The 16631-nt window shown below is 34.9% G+C and overlaps 1 protein-coding gene and 1 pseudogene across 1 annotated transcript in view; both read right to left on the bottom strand.

Annotated features, from left to right (window-relative positions):
• Gat (GABA transporter) overlaps positions 1–16631 on the bottom strand; it is a 1840468-nt gene that overhangs the window by 1554675 nt on the left and 269162 nt on the right. The window lies entirely within an intron of this gene.
• LOC137234764 (probable arginine--tRNA ligase, cytoplasmic) lies at positions 2900–4158 on the bottom strand (annotated as a pseudogene).

The following is a 16631-nucleotide window of genomic DNA, read 5'->3' on the forward strand; positions in this document are numbered from 1 at the left end:
AGTAATGTGAGTATATAATAATATAAATATTATAATATTTGTGTTCACTGGGATTTTATTTTTTAATTTTTGAGACCGGCCTAATGTGTACCGGCTTTTTGTTATATGTACTTGTCTCAGCGCGTCTGAGCACAAGTAATATGGGTATATAGTACGTATGTATGTATATATAAGTGGGTGAAATATATTTGCCGACAAACTGTGGTGTACCAACAACCTTTTGTTTGCCGTGCCAATGCACTTGATCTGTATTGACAAAGTAAATGTTTGCAAAATATGTAACCGATGATCTTCTTTGTTGATTCCTTCTATTATGTTGTTACGTATGCTCATGCAATTACTTTGTTGAGGGTGGGTTTTTGGCTTATGCAAAAAGATATACAAGTGCGTGTGGGTATTATGGGTGCATATAATTGTAGGTTTGTATGCAAAATTAATATTGGGTGCACCGGTAAAATAAACTTTGAGAAAAGTGACAAAAATTTGGCAAAGTTCGTTGCTATGGGTTTTTTATAAAATATACTTTATGTAATATATGTATATAAGGGGAAATTGGGCAGCGGTGAATTTCACGCTGGAAAAATATGTAGCTCGGGTGATATTACCGAACTAAGTGGGTATATACATATATTACATATATACGTATATATTTTTATAATCAAATCGATATTTAGCGCAACGAACTTTTTGGGTATATAGAACCGGGCAGAGGATTTTCCGTTGATACGGGAATGCAAATTTATTTGTATAAAACTTTATATGGGTTTTTTGAAGGGACTGTACATGTTGGTAACAGTGAGTAAGCAAATGAAATATTTTGCCGTTTAGGCTTTTGATGTGGGTTATATACCCAGGGTCCGATCTTTAGACCGGAGGGGTATATACATTTGGGGATTTTAAATTTGGGGTCCGTACTTTAGACGGAGGGAATATATATGGGAATATATTGGGTAACGAGGGTACTTACTCAGACATTTTTATGTGAACTGTGTGTGACTTGTTTGTTTTGTGTTGTCCTTTAGCTTTTGTTGTAATGTTCTCCTCGTTGATATGTTGTGTTGTAATGTTGTACCTCCTTTATGTTGTGTAGTTAATGTTGTTGTTGTATATTCTTTGAGTTTGTGTTTTTGTTGTAATGTTTTCCAACTTTTATTTTTTCCAAATTTCTATATATGTATATATATTTTTTGTTTTACAAATTTCAAATATTTCAGTTTTTTTCTCTTAGATTGTTGTTTTCGTTTAAAAATTGAATAACAATCTTTTTTATAGTGTAGAGACAGCAAGGGGAAGAGAGGAGAAAAGAAACAACATATAAGTGACTTAATTACTAAGCTTAAATAATTATACACTTGCTTATACATATAGTGCAAAAACATTGTTACATCGGCTTGGTGCCAATAAGAGCATGAAGTTCGGCTCTGCTGCTAACTGGTTTCATCTCATCCCCGCTTTTTAGCCTCACAAAGACTCTGCCGCTAATTGTTTTTTCCGCCTAAGCTCTGATGCATTCGCCATAATTTCACGCTGCATTTTGGGTAAACTCTCATGAACATGAATAGAGTTATATCCCGGCATATCCACGTCAGATAGTGACAACGATTTCTTTTTGTTTTTGCAGCATAGAGCTATTGATTTCAACAGCTGATTGCGCTCACTTGCTGTGAACAGCTTCACAACAATAGGACAAATATTAGCATATTTTTGCCCTTTGCTTTTCACGTTTCGCAGCCGAAAAGCGTCGTGGAGCGGTGGAGGTTTGTGCTCAGCTGCTTTACAAATTCTACCAAAAATTTCACTCAAACACTCACCAGGTTCTTGTGGAATGACATTTATTATAACATCGGCAGCAACTGCGCTGCTTTCGAGAGCGCAGATCTGTGCCTTAGCAGACGTCAGTTCTCTGTGCATAGAAAGAATATCACCAACAGCATTTTCGAGAACAACAACTCTTTTCTATACTGCAGCAATGGTCATTTTAAGATTTGCTGTTTCAGCTACCATCTCACTTATCTTCTGCATAATTCTCTCCTCCACTTTTGACACTACTGCAGTCAACCGCTCAGTTTGCTGTTCAAGCTTACGCTCTATCCACTCATGTGTGACTGCTGAAGACGAAAGCGGAGTTGTAGGGGGGGAAACAGATTTTCGCGCGGGATTTCTCCGTGGTGGTGCAGACATGATTATTTATTGTTTATTTTTATTGATTTTTCTTTAAGCGTTCTTACGTGTTTTGGTTTAGGTGACAAAAAGAGTTCACAGCACGCACATACACCGATTGGTTAATAACTTTTGGCAAATTTCGTAGGATTTACTGCGAAAACATGCAAATATTTCAGAGCACCAAAAAAACACGACTTACTCGATTGATATACTATATATAATAATAAATATAATATAGTTGGTGCAATCGAGAAAACAAAAAAATAAAATATAAGCCATTATAAATGAGTACGAAATCCCAGCCAAATAGTATGGGCGGTATGGTGCGACTGTCACCTACAATAGTATGGGCGTTTGTTAATTAAGGCGGAGTATACATAGTTAAAATATTGGAAGTTTTCCCATTTTCTTTCGATGAATTGGTAAAAATAGTTTGATAACACGTCCAGAGATAACAAAACCTATGCATGCAATAACAACTAATTGCAGTAAAATATCTGTCTTGGGCCATAGATATGGTAGTAGTTTTGTGCAATTTTTTTGAAAGCGTTACGAACGGCGAAACCTTGTTGGATATTGTTATTGCTGTTTGAAGTAGATGGTTCATCGACTGGTGCATAGTGACGCATTATGCCCGGTACTTTGAGGCCTAATATGCAGATGAGTAACGAACTAATTAAACGTGTAACAAATAAACCCATCCCACGGATGCGATACCTTAGCTTTTGCCCATTAGTCATTGGGTGCGTTGAAATCTCGAATGGATTTTAGACAATCTAACAACCGACGCAGTTTTGGTACCTTCGTCATCTTCCTCGCGTAAACCTTTGGAATCTAAGAATTTCACAATATCTATCATACGTGACTGATAGAAGGATTCACCAATCGGATGGATTCTTACATCTAAACGCTCGTATATAGCTTGGAACTCTGCGCGCGATACATCGCAAATTTGTGTCCATGCTTTAGTTGAATTTGGATCGCCACTTTGCAATAAAACAACACAATTGTAGGCGCGTTTCTTGAATTCGTCATCTATGTCGAATCTCTTTTTCGATTCTTTGTAGAAAGCTTGCAAGTCACCAATAGGTGGACTTTCGTTGATATAATTTGGGAAAGCTCTCTTCCAAAAGTGCAATCAACATACCGAATTGTGTACCCCCCCTCACCCAGATGACATTAAACGCCAAATTGAATCCCCAATACCTGCATTTGTTTGGCCATATTGGGTGAAGAAAAGTCTACAAGTATCCGCTGCTTTCGACACAACGGTGTTTTCACGCCAAAAAGAAACATCCTCGATATAACATTTAATGCATATTCCTTTTTCAGGAATACATTTATATAACCAGCACCAGCAATTTCAGTTTTAGCAACCAGTGGCGATTGTGCTACATTTTTAACAATTTCATTAGCTATATCTCTCGGTGATTTATTTATACCACATAACTTTAGATTTTTTGCTAGTGACATAGCACTATTACATTGATAATCACCAAATTTAGCTGCAGAAGCATTAACGGGTGATATTATGGCTATTGTGCCGGCAAGTAGTGGAAATGCCAAAGCAATAACATTTGTAAATAAATCCCCCAGATATCTAAATCATTTCAACAATAGCAGTGGGCAAAGTAGCTGTTACGTAGTGCTTGGCACTACTTGCAGCATTTTGTTCAGCAGCAATAGCGTAATTTTAAAATAGCCAATCAATGTTTTAGTTTCATATCTTCAGTCTGCAGTTTCCTATATTGTTCATTAGCTGCAAATTCTAGTCCCTCGCCACGTTTTGTTTGCTCTAATTGTGTTTGCAACTTGGCAGTAATACGCTCCATTTTGCTGAGATCAAAACTTTTTCACCGTCTAGTGTTGACATATCGTCTTCAGTGTGTTATAATTAAAATTATTTTAAGCAAAGGACGCCCGGTAGATAAACTACATGGGAGAAATATCACGTTTTTGCCGATATGTACCTACATTTCTAAATGCCAAATTCATTCAGCAAATGTCTGTATCCCTTTTTCCTTAAATGAAAATTTCATAATGAAGAGTACAAGGTTGCCACTCTATGACATTTCCTTTTGTTCCACATTGCGCGCGATCCCATGGGATCACAAGTCGGATCCGTGGGATCCAACAAACTCGAGTGTTAGTACCCGAACAAAACAAAAAAAAAAAACCAACGAAATACACGAAAAATACAGCCTAGTTCATTGAAAACAAACGTGCTAGTTTGTATTTCGATAGGTTTTTTCTGACAAATGAAAATTTTGTTTTTGGTTTGAAAATTTGGTGCATTAGAACACAATCAAAATCAACCTTCTTGTAAAAAGGGTGAAACACTCTATAATTACCTACTTTTAAAAGTGGGCGGTGACACGCCCATTGTCAAAAATTTTACCAATTTTTTATTTGGCGTCATAAATTCAACTCACCTACCAAGTTTCATCGCTTTATCTGTCTTTGGTAATGAATTATCGCACTTTTTCCGTTTTTCGAAATTTTCGATATCGAAAAAGTGGGCGTAGTTATAGTCCGATATCGTTCATTTTAAATAGCGACATGAGCTGAGTGACCAGGAACCTACATACCAAATTTCATCAAGATACCTCAAAATTTACTCAAGTTATCGTGTTAACGGGCAGACGGACGGACATGGCTCAATCAAATTTTTTTCGATACTGATGATTTTGATATATGGAAGTCTATACCTATCTCGATTCCTTTATACCTGTACAACCAACCGTTATCCAATCAAAGTTAATATACTTTGTGAGCTCTGCTCAACTGAGTATAATAATAATTCCGAATTACTAATTCTACAACAAGAATTATCTGAAGGCATCTTTATTGCAAACACCTTAGCAAATTCACATCAAACATTTGTTAGAATTATAAATACAACAGATAAAAATGCAAAACTCCAAGATTTCAATATACGCACAGAAAATTTTAGTGATTATACAATAATAAAAAATAATAAACTTGAAAATGAGGCCAACAACAAAGAAAAATTAGAAAGACTGAATAAAAACTTTCCACACTTAGCAAATAAATCACTTAACACATTATGCGCAGAGTTCATTGACATTTTTTAATTAGAAACAGAACCAATTACTATTAATAATTTTTACAAACAAAAATGTTATATGAAAGACAATAACCCAGTTTACGTAAAAGCTATAGAACACCAAGCCCATAAGAGTGAAATTAATAATCAAGTAAAAACATTAATTAAAGACGACATAATAGAACTTTCAATTTCAGAATTTAATAGTCCAATTCTATTGGTGCCCAAAAATCACTTCCAAATAAACACGAAAAAAGATGGAGAATGTTTGTTGATTACAGACAAGTAAATAAAAAGCTAACTGCAGATAAATTCCCGAATTGATGATATACTAGATCAATTGGGAAGAGCTAAATATTTTTCATGCTTAGATTTAATGTCCGGTTTTCACCAAATAGAAGTCAGGCCAGAGTCAAGAGACATTACATCATTTACAGCCGATGATGGTACATACCGCTTTAGAAGACAACCTTATGGCCTAAAAGTAGCTCCAAACTCATTCCAGAGGATGATGACATCAGCATTCGCAGGCTTAACACCATCACAAGCATTTTTATACATGGACGATGTAGTCGTATTAGGATGCTCCGAAAATCATATGGCAAAAAATTTACGGGATGTTTTCGCTACTTTAGGAAATATAATTTAAAATTACATCCGGATAAATGCCTATTTTTCAGCCAAGAAGTAACTTACCTTGGTCATAAATGCACAAGCAATGGAATTTTACCAGACCCCCAATAAGTTATCCGACACCTGAAAATGCGGATGAAGCAAAAAGATTCGTTGCATTTTGCAATTATTACAGAAGATTTATTCCAAATTTTGCAGAATACTCTAGAATAATAACAAGACTTTGCAAAAATAAACATAAAACAAGTAAGGACGGGACTGTCTTCGGCTGTGCCGAAGACTTCATTCCTTTCATGAATGGGGCTGAACAATAACCTTATCCCGTTCGTAATCTCCAAATAATCGGATGTATAAGATAAGAAATATATAGGTAACAGGTGTACATACCTAAACGATTTTTAAGATAATGTAAAATAGAAAATGGCAAAAAAACCCCCTTATCTGAACGATCGGTTGTATGGGATATATATTATGTATAGCTCCGATCGAAATGATTTTTACAGAAAATCTTCTATGATATATTAGAATATATATCACCAAGTTTCACGTTTTTATATTGGAAACTAAGGGAGAAATGGCCAAAAATCTTATATCTGAACGATCGGTTGTATGGGATAGGTATATACTATATACATATAGATCCGATCAAAGTGATTTTTTCAGGAAAACTTCCTTGATATATTAGAAAAAATATCACCAAGTTTAACGTTTTTATATTGGAAATTAAAGTAGAAATGGCTAAAAATTTTCTATCTGAACGATCGGTTGTATGGGATATATATTATATATAGCTCCGATCGAAATTATTTTTTCATGAAATCTTTTATCATATATTAGAGTAAATATCACCAAGTTTAACGTTTTTATATTGGAAATTAAGCTAGAAATTGCCAAAAATCTTTCTATCTGAAGGATCGGTTGTATAGGATATATACTATATATAGCTCCGATCAAAATGATTTTTTCAGAAAATCTTCTATGATATATTAGAATATATATCACCGAGTTTCACGTTTATACTTTCTAAATTAAGGGAGAAATGGCCAAAAATCTTTCTATCTGAACGATCGGTTGTATGGTATATAACTGTATAAAGCTCCGATCAAAGTGATTTTTTCAGGATATCTTTTATGATATATTAGAATATAAATCACCGAGTTTCACGTTTATACTTTCTAACTTGCCGCAGGAATGACCAAAATCGCCTTATCTGAACGATCGGTTGTATGGGAGATATATGTTATAGTGGTCCGATCCTACCGGATCCGATAAAAAAAATACATCCTTGTGCCAAATTTCATTGAGATATCTGAAAATTTGAGGGACTAGTTTGCTTTCTAACAGACAGACGGACATAGCTATATCAACTCAGTTCGTCGCCCTGATCAATTCGATATACTTAATGGAAATGGAAAAATACAGTTGTCCTTAGAAGACAAATTTTTTAATTATACTCGAGTAGACACATTTAATGAGAAAGGTACCAAAGTTCTCAAAAATTTAATTATAGCATTAACTCCGGAGGTTATGCATGTGACAAATAATGAAAAAATTAAAGAAATTCTTCATAAATATCATGACGGGTGGCCACCCAGGAATAAGTCGTATGACAAACAAAATAAAACAAAAATATTACTGGAGAGGAATGAAAAATGATATCCGAAAATACATTGAAAAATGCCTTCATTGCAATAAAAATAAAATAAATAAAAATTTAAAAGAGCCTATAATTATAACAGAGACACCCATAAAAGCGACCGACATAGTACAAATCGATACAATTGGTCTCCTTCCCAGGTCAGAAAATGGAAATGAATACGCAGTCAGCATAATATGTGACTTTACTAAGTATTTGGTTACAATTCCAATACCTAGCAAACATGCAAAAACGATAGCCAAAGCTATATTTGAAAATTTTATCCTAATTTATGGTTGTATGAAAACAATTATGACGGATATGGGAACAGAATACAAAAATTGTTTGTTTGAGGAATTGTGCAAACTTTTAAAAATAGAGCATAAAACCTCAACGCCTTACCACCATCAAACACTAGGCACAGTTGAACGTAGTCGTAGAACGTATCCACTGACAAAGACAATTGGAATGAATACCTCAGATATTATTCGTATTGCTATAATACAACACCATCCACTGTTCAAACGGACTCGTTTTTGTAAAGACGCCCCAATGTTATGAATTTCTGTTAGAACATACAGAAAGCCCACTATATAACTATGAAGGTTACGACAAGGAAATTAAATATAGAATCTAGATAGCACACAGAAGAGCTAACCAATTACTACAGCAATCAAAAGAAAAGCAGAAAGCTAGTTATGATAGGAAAAGACAATACAAAAAACTAAACTTAGGAGATTTAGTGTTTGTAAAAAATGAAGCAGGTCAGTTAGATATTAGCCACAAGGGGTTCTATAGAGTAGAAAATATCGATAGTAAAAATAAGTACACTTTAATCCCGTATTGGATAGGAAATAATGATAAGCAAAAATTTTCCAATAACATTGAAAATAGCGATATTATAAACAATAAGAAAATAATAATACACAAAAAAGAATTTACTTAATAGAATAAGAAAAGTTTCAACTTGTAAACATAAACTAAAATAAAAAAATATAGAATTAATTTACTTACATTTAACCAAATAAAGATCTAAATTAAAATAGAATAATCAAGCATTCGCCAAATGCATAAGCATTCTAAAAAAAGGGGAGATGCAATACCAAAACGTGCAAACCACTTAACGTGCCACCCTGTGTCAAATTGCGTATAAACTTTAATCAACACTGTTTAAGTGAGTTGTGCTCACTTAAATAGCAAATGATATTCCTGTTCTTAATTGACCTTTTGTCACCTAACCCCACCTGTGACTTGCGATAACTTCACTAGTTATGACTTGCGTTCATACAACCCTGGCTGTAGAGTAGACTGGAGTTTCCATCCAGTGCTTCTAGCCAACATTGATGGAGTTGCCTTCCATCAGCCTTTTTCGTCCTATAAATACAAGTGCGATGCATTATCTCACTCTCTTGTTTACGTGGAACGCTAAACACAATTAGCATCAACCAATATCATTTAGCTTTATCAAATTTTCATCGGTTCATCAATACGGAGCGAGTACGAAATCATCACCTACGCCAACTCCAGGAAAAAGAAAAGGAAGTATTCACCCACAACCGCAAGTTATATCTTTAAATATAAAATCATCCGACGTAGCACTTGCGCTGCATTAATCCCCTAACTCAATCTAACCCTTGCGCGGTCACCAACATACTCGCGTGAGATTGGTTCTCGAATCCCACCTAGCCCTTGCGCGGTCGCAAGACGTATTAAATCCCGAGTTCCATCCTTCAACTTAACTAATCAAGTTTCATTGGATTAAATTTTCTTTCCATTGTGGAATTAATTATCTTTTAAATCATCATATTTCCTGTGTGAAGTATCAGGCTTGAAATTCCAATCGTTAGTTTTAAGTATTAAATTCAATAAAAGAATTAGAATTGAATTAAAATCCATTTGCATCAATGCGTTAAATAAACACAAAGCAGTGCATTTTCTAATTGTTGCTGATAACGCAATTCCCACGATTTAGTACAGATGTGTGTGCACCGTGCGACTAAACAAAATTTGCATTTAAGCAAATTTGCTGATACTGCATTTCCCACAGGCGACACAAGTCAACACAAATGTGAAGGTACATATTTTTGTCGATAGGTATGTAAAGCTTACAGCAAATGTGTATGCACGTATGTTTAGTATGTAGGAACATTAATGAATAAGAAATTGTTTAGAATAATTTAGTATAAATAAACCGAAAATTATTTTAATAAAGACACTTACACTTTTTGCTGCAATATGGCACCACTCAAACTTCTTTGAGTTTTACTTTCATTCGTATCAAACTTCAAAATGACTACAACTGCTGATGAGGTTTAAAAGTCAAAAACACCAGCACCAATATTAGAGGACACTTCCCGTCGTGGACATGAAGTTCGATTCCGCCTTGCGCCACCGATTTGTTTGAATGCGATTACCTTTCCTGGTCGGCCTTAAGAGAAATGTTCACGGCCATATACATTCTCAATATCGACCTTAAAGGGAGATCGCGTTCCATTTTGCTGTTCAATTTCAACCACGAAGGAAGAAGGTCAACTGCTGCGGTCCCGCCATATCACAATTTATACCAAGGTAAATTAATTGTAACAACTTAACAAATAATAAATCAATTATTATACAATACTAATATTGAAATTATTTGTGTTTTCTTTTCCTTTCAATTATATTGGAACTCCGCGCACCGAGCGTTCTGCGAGGCCAACAAAGGGTTTGCAACTGCGTGAAGAAATTTAAGTGACAGGTACGAAAATTAGCGTATCTTAAGTAACACGCAATTAAAACTTTTATTCAATTTGATGGCAGTCGAACTCGAATGCGGAGCGTCAGTTAAAAAATTATAGTGCGACATAAATAATTACATATCCGCACTTCAATGTCATTAGATTGACATTACGAATTGGGATGCGATTATAACATATTAATGTTCGACCAAACCTGAATCTACCTTGGCTCTACGAGAACAAAGCGTGGAATTAAAAACCGGCGGATATGGACAAATTCCTGTCCACCAGGTTTAAAACGTTAGAAACCGTCTATGACTTAAGAATAGCAAATCTTATAAAACACCCAAGAGTTAAACTAATAATTTTCGAGAAACGCATTCGAAACTTGGAGTTAACCAAACCAGCGTCTCTAAACTGACATGTAAAATGTGAACAGTAAGCAGCATAAATTACGAAATCGTCAAAAATTCCGTAGGCTGTCCACTGCAGACAAAATAACCTACGTTAAAGATAACAGTTGCTGTCTGAATTGTCTATCGAGTGGACACAGTGACACGATGTACAAGTTTATTCAAATGCAGCTAATTATGAGTCCGCGTAGAAAACCAAATAAATTATGGATTTTAGAGCAGGGCTCTTATTTGCTTCGTATATATCAAAACCGTCTTTAAATTTTTATGTTTATGTCTATTTATATTGTTTCTATTAGCGATGATAATCATATTTGTTGTTTGGTGATTGAATTTGAAAAATTGTTTATGTGTTTTGTATAATTTTATCATAGGACTATTGTTACTTTATGAAAGGAACAAAGATTATGCTTGTTTATTTGTACATTGATATCATGTGAAGAAGCAAAGATTATAGATATATTTTATATGTACTTTAGTTTGTAAACGATAAATATGACGTGTGTGTGTTATGTAGTGTATGTATGTATCTAGTGTTTATACTAACTGAACAAACTCACTTGGCCTTTCTTCACTTCACTCTGCACTAATTTTTTCTTCAATTAAAAGATTTTAGTTTTCTTTTAAAACGTTATAAATTCTCCAATTTTTAATATTCACATTTCATAGTTTGACATTTAACAATAAATGCAATTAATTTGTAATAGGCATGTTTGCAATTTTGTTAAATCTGACTCGTGACGTTAAGTATTCACTTTTTACAAACTCAAGATAACTTACTTCAAATGAAATATATGTGCAAATACTTTAGATGAATATAAATAAAAATAAATGTAAGGCGCGATAACCTCCGTAGAGATCTAAGGCCGAGCTTCTCTTCCAATTTGTGTCGTGCTCCTTTTGAATTTCCCTACAAATTAGCCGGACGGGACCTCCATGTTTTATGCCGACTCCGAACGGCATATGCAAGGTAGACGAGTTTTCACTGAGAGCTTTTCATGGCAGAAATACGCCCGGAGTGCTTGCCAAACACTGCCGAGGGGCGACCCCGCTTAAAAACATTTTCTTCTAATTGAAAAACCTTATTTCTAAAATTTTGATGTAGCTTTGCCCGGGGTGTGAACCCAGGGCATACGGTGTGGTAGGCGGAGCACGCTACCATCACACCACGGTGGCCGCCCATGAATATACCAAATACAAAAGGAGCGCGTCCGCGTTTGCCCGTTTATAGTGCTAGACTGATTTGACTGCGCTCGTGTCTGGGACGATGGTAGTGAATGCGTGTTGGCGCCTTTCCACTCGCCGCGCACGGCTACGCATAGGAATTCCGCCGCCGTCTGAATATTGTTGAGGGCGGCTTAAACATCCTGCCGGCCTGCAGGGAGGTGCTTGTAAGCACCTTCTGCAGTTCCTGCAAGGCGCGGATGGTGGTATTTGAGGCGCGACTGGCCATATTACGTCGTTGGCAGGCCTTATTTTTGCTACGATTTCCGACTTTGCAGTGATTAATTCTGGATCAGCCTTATAGTTTTTTTAACTTAAATCACATTCCATTTTTATAGACTTTAAAAGTAAAATTCAGTCAAAAATCGAAACTTGATTTTAAGACTGAAAAGTTAATTAATTAACACTAACAAAAATATATATAAAACAAAAAAAGTAAATAAACCGAATGATGTATATTGGAACGATTTTCCGTCATCCCTTGTCAAATTTGGTTTTGAGACAAACCGGTTTCGGCGTTGTGCCATCATCAGTGTCGATTTTCGTTCTCTCAACAAAACAAGATAAGTAAATAAAATGAACGTTACATACCAAGCTGTACTCTTGAAATGCTGTTGTTGTTTGTTTTGTGTGCTTAATAGTGTTACAAGGCTGCGCAATAATAAATACATATACAAATGGTTCTATTCTGAACTAATTTTTATTCGAGTTATGGCTCCCGAAACATAGAAAATTGCTTAGTCATAAAAGGGGCGGTGCTACGCCCATTTTCTTAATTTAAAGTTTTTCCTATTTATTGTTATAAATCCACTTGGGAAATGAAATACCATTGATATAAAGCCCTTTTTGCAAAGATATATTTTATTTTATTTGCCCTCGACCCTTTTAAAAGTCTTTTGTATAAAAGTGGGCGTGGTGCTTAACCAATTTCGTTAATTTTTCTTCAAAGCATTCCCTATAGTGAAGGCACCCTCTCTTCCGAATTTTGTTACCACAGGTTTAACGATTTTTGATTTATGATTAATAATATTTTTAAAATTGATTTTATCACAAGTGGGCGGTACCACGCCCATTTTAAAAAAAGTTTTCAAATTTTTATCAAGATTCTCAATATGAGCCCACACGTCAAATTTCAGCATTTCAGGTTTTTTATGTTTTCCAAAATGTTTCATATATTAAAAGTGGGCGTGGTTATCATCCGATTTCACCAAATTAGGTGAAGATATCTCAATATTTACTCAAGTTATCGTGTTAACGGCAGATGGACGGACGGACATGGGTCAATCAAACTTTTTTTCAATACTGATGATTTTGATTTATGGAAGTCTATATCTACCTCGATTCCTCTATACCTGTACAACCAACTGTTATCTAATCAAAGTTATAATACCCTGTGTACAAGCACAGCTGGATATAAAAATAGGTAGGTAGTTTGTGTGAGGTTGCAAATTTTTACGTTTTTTGTGGTCTGCATGAAATAGCTATGACAATGAATCAGTCAAACAACAAAATATGCTATATACGTAAGCATTTGGTGAAATTTGAAGCTTCAAACTGTTAAAAGTTACGAAAAGTTTCTTATCTGAACAATCGGTTGTATGAGATATATGCTATATATACGACCGAGATTCCTGAAAAAGTTAATTTCATGTTCATGAAAGGTATTAAAAGAAAATTACCAGCTTTTAAAAACTGCTTGAAGTTGGCTCTTACACGCTTGAAAATGGGAATTTCCCCCGTGTTGTGGTCGAAAAATTGCATTTTTTTTGCAGGCTCGAAAATTATTTTTTTGGGTATGCGTAGTGGAACTTTTTTTCCTGAGCCTAAATCCTAACGAAAAATCGACGCCGCGATATAGGTTAACTTTCGTCCATACAAATCGACCCAGGTTAATACCTATACATGGGGGTTCAATTTGAGTTCTAATATATTGTAACTAATTTAGGGAAATCCTGGTTATTATGCACCTTCTGCTAACGCTCGTATCGCTGAACTGTAGAATAAAAACTCCAATATTCAGTATTGCAATACAGTCTTTATTTAGTCTCCTTTGGGAGTAGAACAATTATACCTCAATATGTACTTCACAACTAATGCGTGTTTAAATCAAACTGATTACTGATTCCTCAGCTTGCGCTGCTTTTATAGTCTCGGTTTTCTCGTTCGCCCATTTCTCCTAATGTCTAGTAATTTCGCGAACAGTTGTATCTCATGCTTGGTTGCCAGCTATATACATGTATATTTGTAGCTTGTGCTTTTCTACTAGCCATATGAGTGTGTATGTGTGAGTAATTGCTTCGGCTGATGACTGCATGTGTGCGTGTGAGATATCTCTTTGTTGCCTTGTACATAAGTGTGGCTGTTTGCTGTGTTTTGTTGTTGCCATTATTTACAAACAGAATAGTGATATGTTATATTTCATTTGAAGAATTTGTAAGTGCATATGTAAAGATTATATAATTCAAGTAATGAAAAGTCTTCAATATTTAATATGAGGAATTTGTATGTGTATGCCCAGTTGGAAAAGGCATCTTGTATTACATTTTTCAAGTATGAATACAATAATGAAAGTAATAATGCAAATATAAGCGAAGCGGTGAGGTCTACTTGACGTATGTCGCAGTATTGGCGCTCATTATATATTTTTTTCTTAGCTACCTACCATCCACCTGTCAACTTCTAATGTTGTTTCTCTTTTTCTTTGAATTTGCTGATGCAATCGACGTGGATTTCGCATTAAAAGATACAGTCAGAGAGGAATATTACTATCATATTTGTTTGCTTCATTGCGCCTAAATGCTACTCTCTGTCAATGACGCCTACGAAGGCAACTTAGAAGTTGCATCAAACATGATAAAGTTCTTCGTTCAGTTATTTCCAGATGTTATAGTCACTTATAATGTACATTTACTTCTTCATCTCACTCAATGTGTTCAAGAAACTGGGTTTATAAATTCCTTTCCAGCATACCCATTCGAAAATTATATGCAAAAACTAAAGCGTTACGTGAAGAAGCACACGAAAATTTTAGAACAGATCCAAAACAAAATAACAAAGGAAATTTTTAAAATAAAAACAAAAAAAAAAAAGTTTAACAAATATGGAAGGTTCACATCTAAAAACAAATATTGCTTGTTAAATATAGAACTAGCAAGTGAAATTCAATCTTTTGGACAAGATGGACAAATTGATTATGGAAAACGTTTGCTGAACTGCTAAATTTTGTTTACCGATTCTTAGAGATATATTTGACATTTTTGTATCAGATTCAGAAAACTCTGGAGAAGAAATTTTTAATTTAGATTTGGTTTTATATAAACTTATCCGGCTGTCGTATGAAAGTAAACATATTTTTATTCCCATTATTCACACCGACAAATTATAAAAAACAATGAGGAAAAGAAAGAAATTTCCTTGCTGTCCACTGCGAGAGTCTTCTAATAATACAAACATCAAAATGAGTTGTTAAATCGTTTTGACTATAAAGAACCTTTAACTACAAATTTTGTTGCGGCGATGTCATATTAAAAATAAATGACGACAGTGTTAAAAACATTATACCATTTAAGGATTTTAAAAAACTAAACCATGTATTATTTGGTAATTCGTTATATAAACTATTTATTTAAACTATTTTAAGCTCTCATAGAATGCCTTAAAACGGAAGGATGAAAGCTTTATCTTCCACCCCCCTTCCACATCCCCCTTATATCTCTTTATCTGGTACTTGCCTTCTGCTACTTATCCTCCTCCCTCACCATTTTCTATCAAAACCTCTATTATTATTGATACATTTGAATGCAGCACTGATAAATATATGTAAACGCGGCTTTAGAATTTGACGTCTGCTCGATGCAAATGTGTGTCTGTCGGTGGTCCATATTTCGCCTGCGCGCTATAATTTACTTTTGACTCATAAATTACAATAAAATAAATAGTAATTAAATGTGTATGTTAAGTTGCCAATAATAATTGAAATCGAAATTATAAAATTTTCTGGCGACGATTAAAAAACTTGAGAGCTGTTAAAAGTTAACTTGTTAACATACGCGTAATCGTAATAGAAGTAGCTATTGAGAAGCTGCTAAAGCAGCAGTAGGACTTCTTGGTTGATGTGCTGAGGACAAATAGGTCGTGGATGGTCGCACAATTGGAAGAACAAAAAACTAATCCAGTAAAGTTGCAAGAAAATGCACGTACGCCGACCATAACCTCAACACCAAACATAGTAGTACTTGGGGAGTGTTATCGAATCTCCACGGAAAGGTGAGGTTGACAATTGGGTTTGCAGAAGCTATATATTGCGCTGGAAACCTGAAAGAGTTGCGCTACCCAACCCCTTGAATAAATTTGGTATTTTAGTCGCCTATTACGACAGGCTGGGGGCTACTCTCGTGGATCGGAGCGGACTGCTACGAACCTTTAACCAAGTTGTTTTGGACAGATGACATTCAAAAGCAAACTTTTGAATGCATTGTAACAAAGTTTTCTACGCATTATAAAGAAAATATTCACGTACTGGCTGCAAGATTCGAATTTTTGCCGTAGAAAATAAAGCCAAACCAAGAATATGCAAAATGGGTTGCAAAACTACGAAGAATAGCACGGAACTGTGGATTCTTTTGTTGCAATGATAATTGCAAAACAGTCTTTGTTGACGACCTTCTTCGAAATATTCCAGTCTTGAATTCGGCACACGAATCTGTACGCACTGCTGCACTGCAAAAGCCTAATCTGTCACTTGCTGAAAGCTATGAGACAACTCAGTCTATGAAAAA

This window comes from Eurosta solidaginis, chromosome X, assembly GCF_040869045.1.
Source record: "Eurosta solidaginis isolate ZX-2024a chromosome X, ASM4086904v1, whole genome shotgun sequence".
NCBI classification, from domain to species: Eukaryota; Metazoa; Arthropoda; class Insecta; order Diptera; family Tephritidae; genus Eurosta; species Eurosta solidaginis.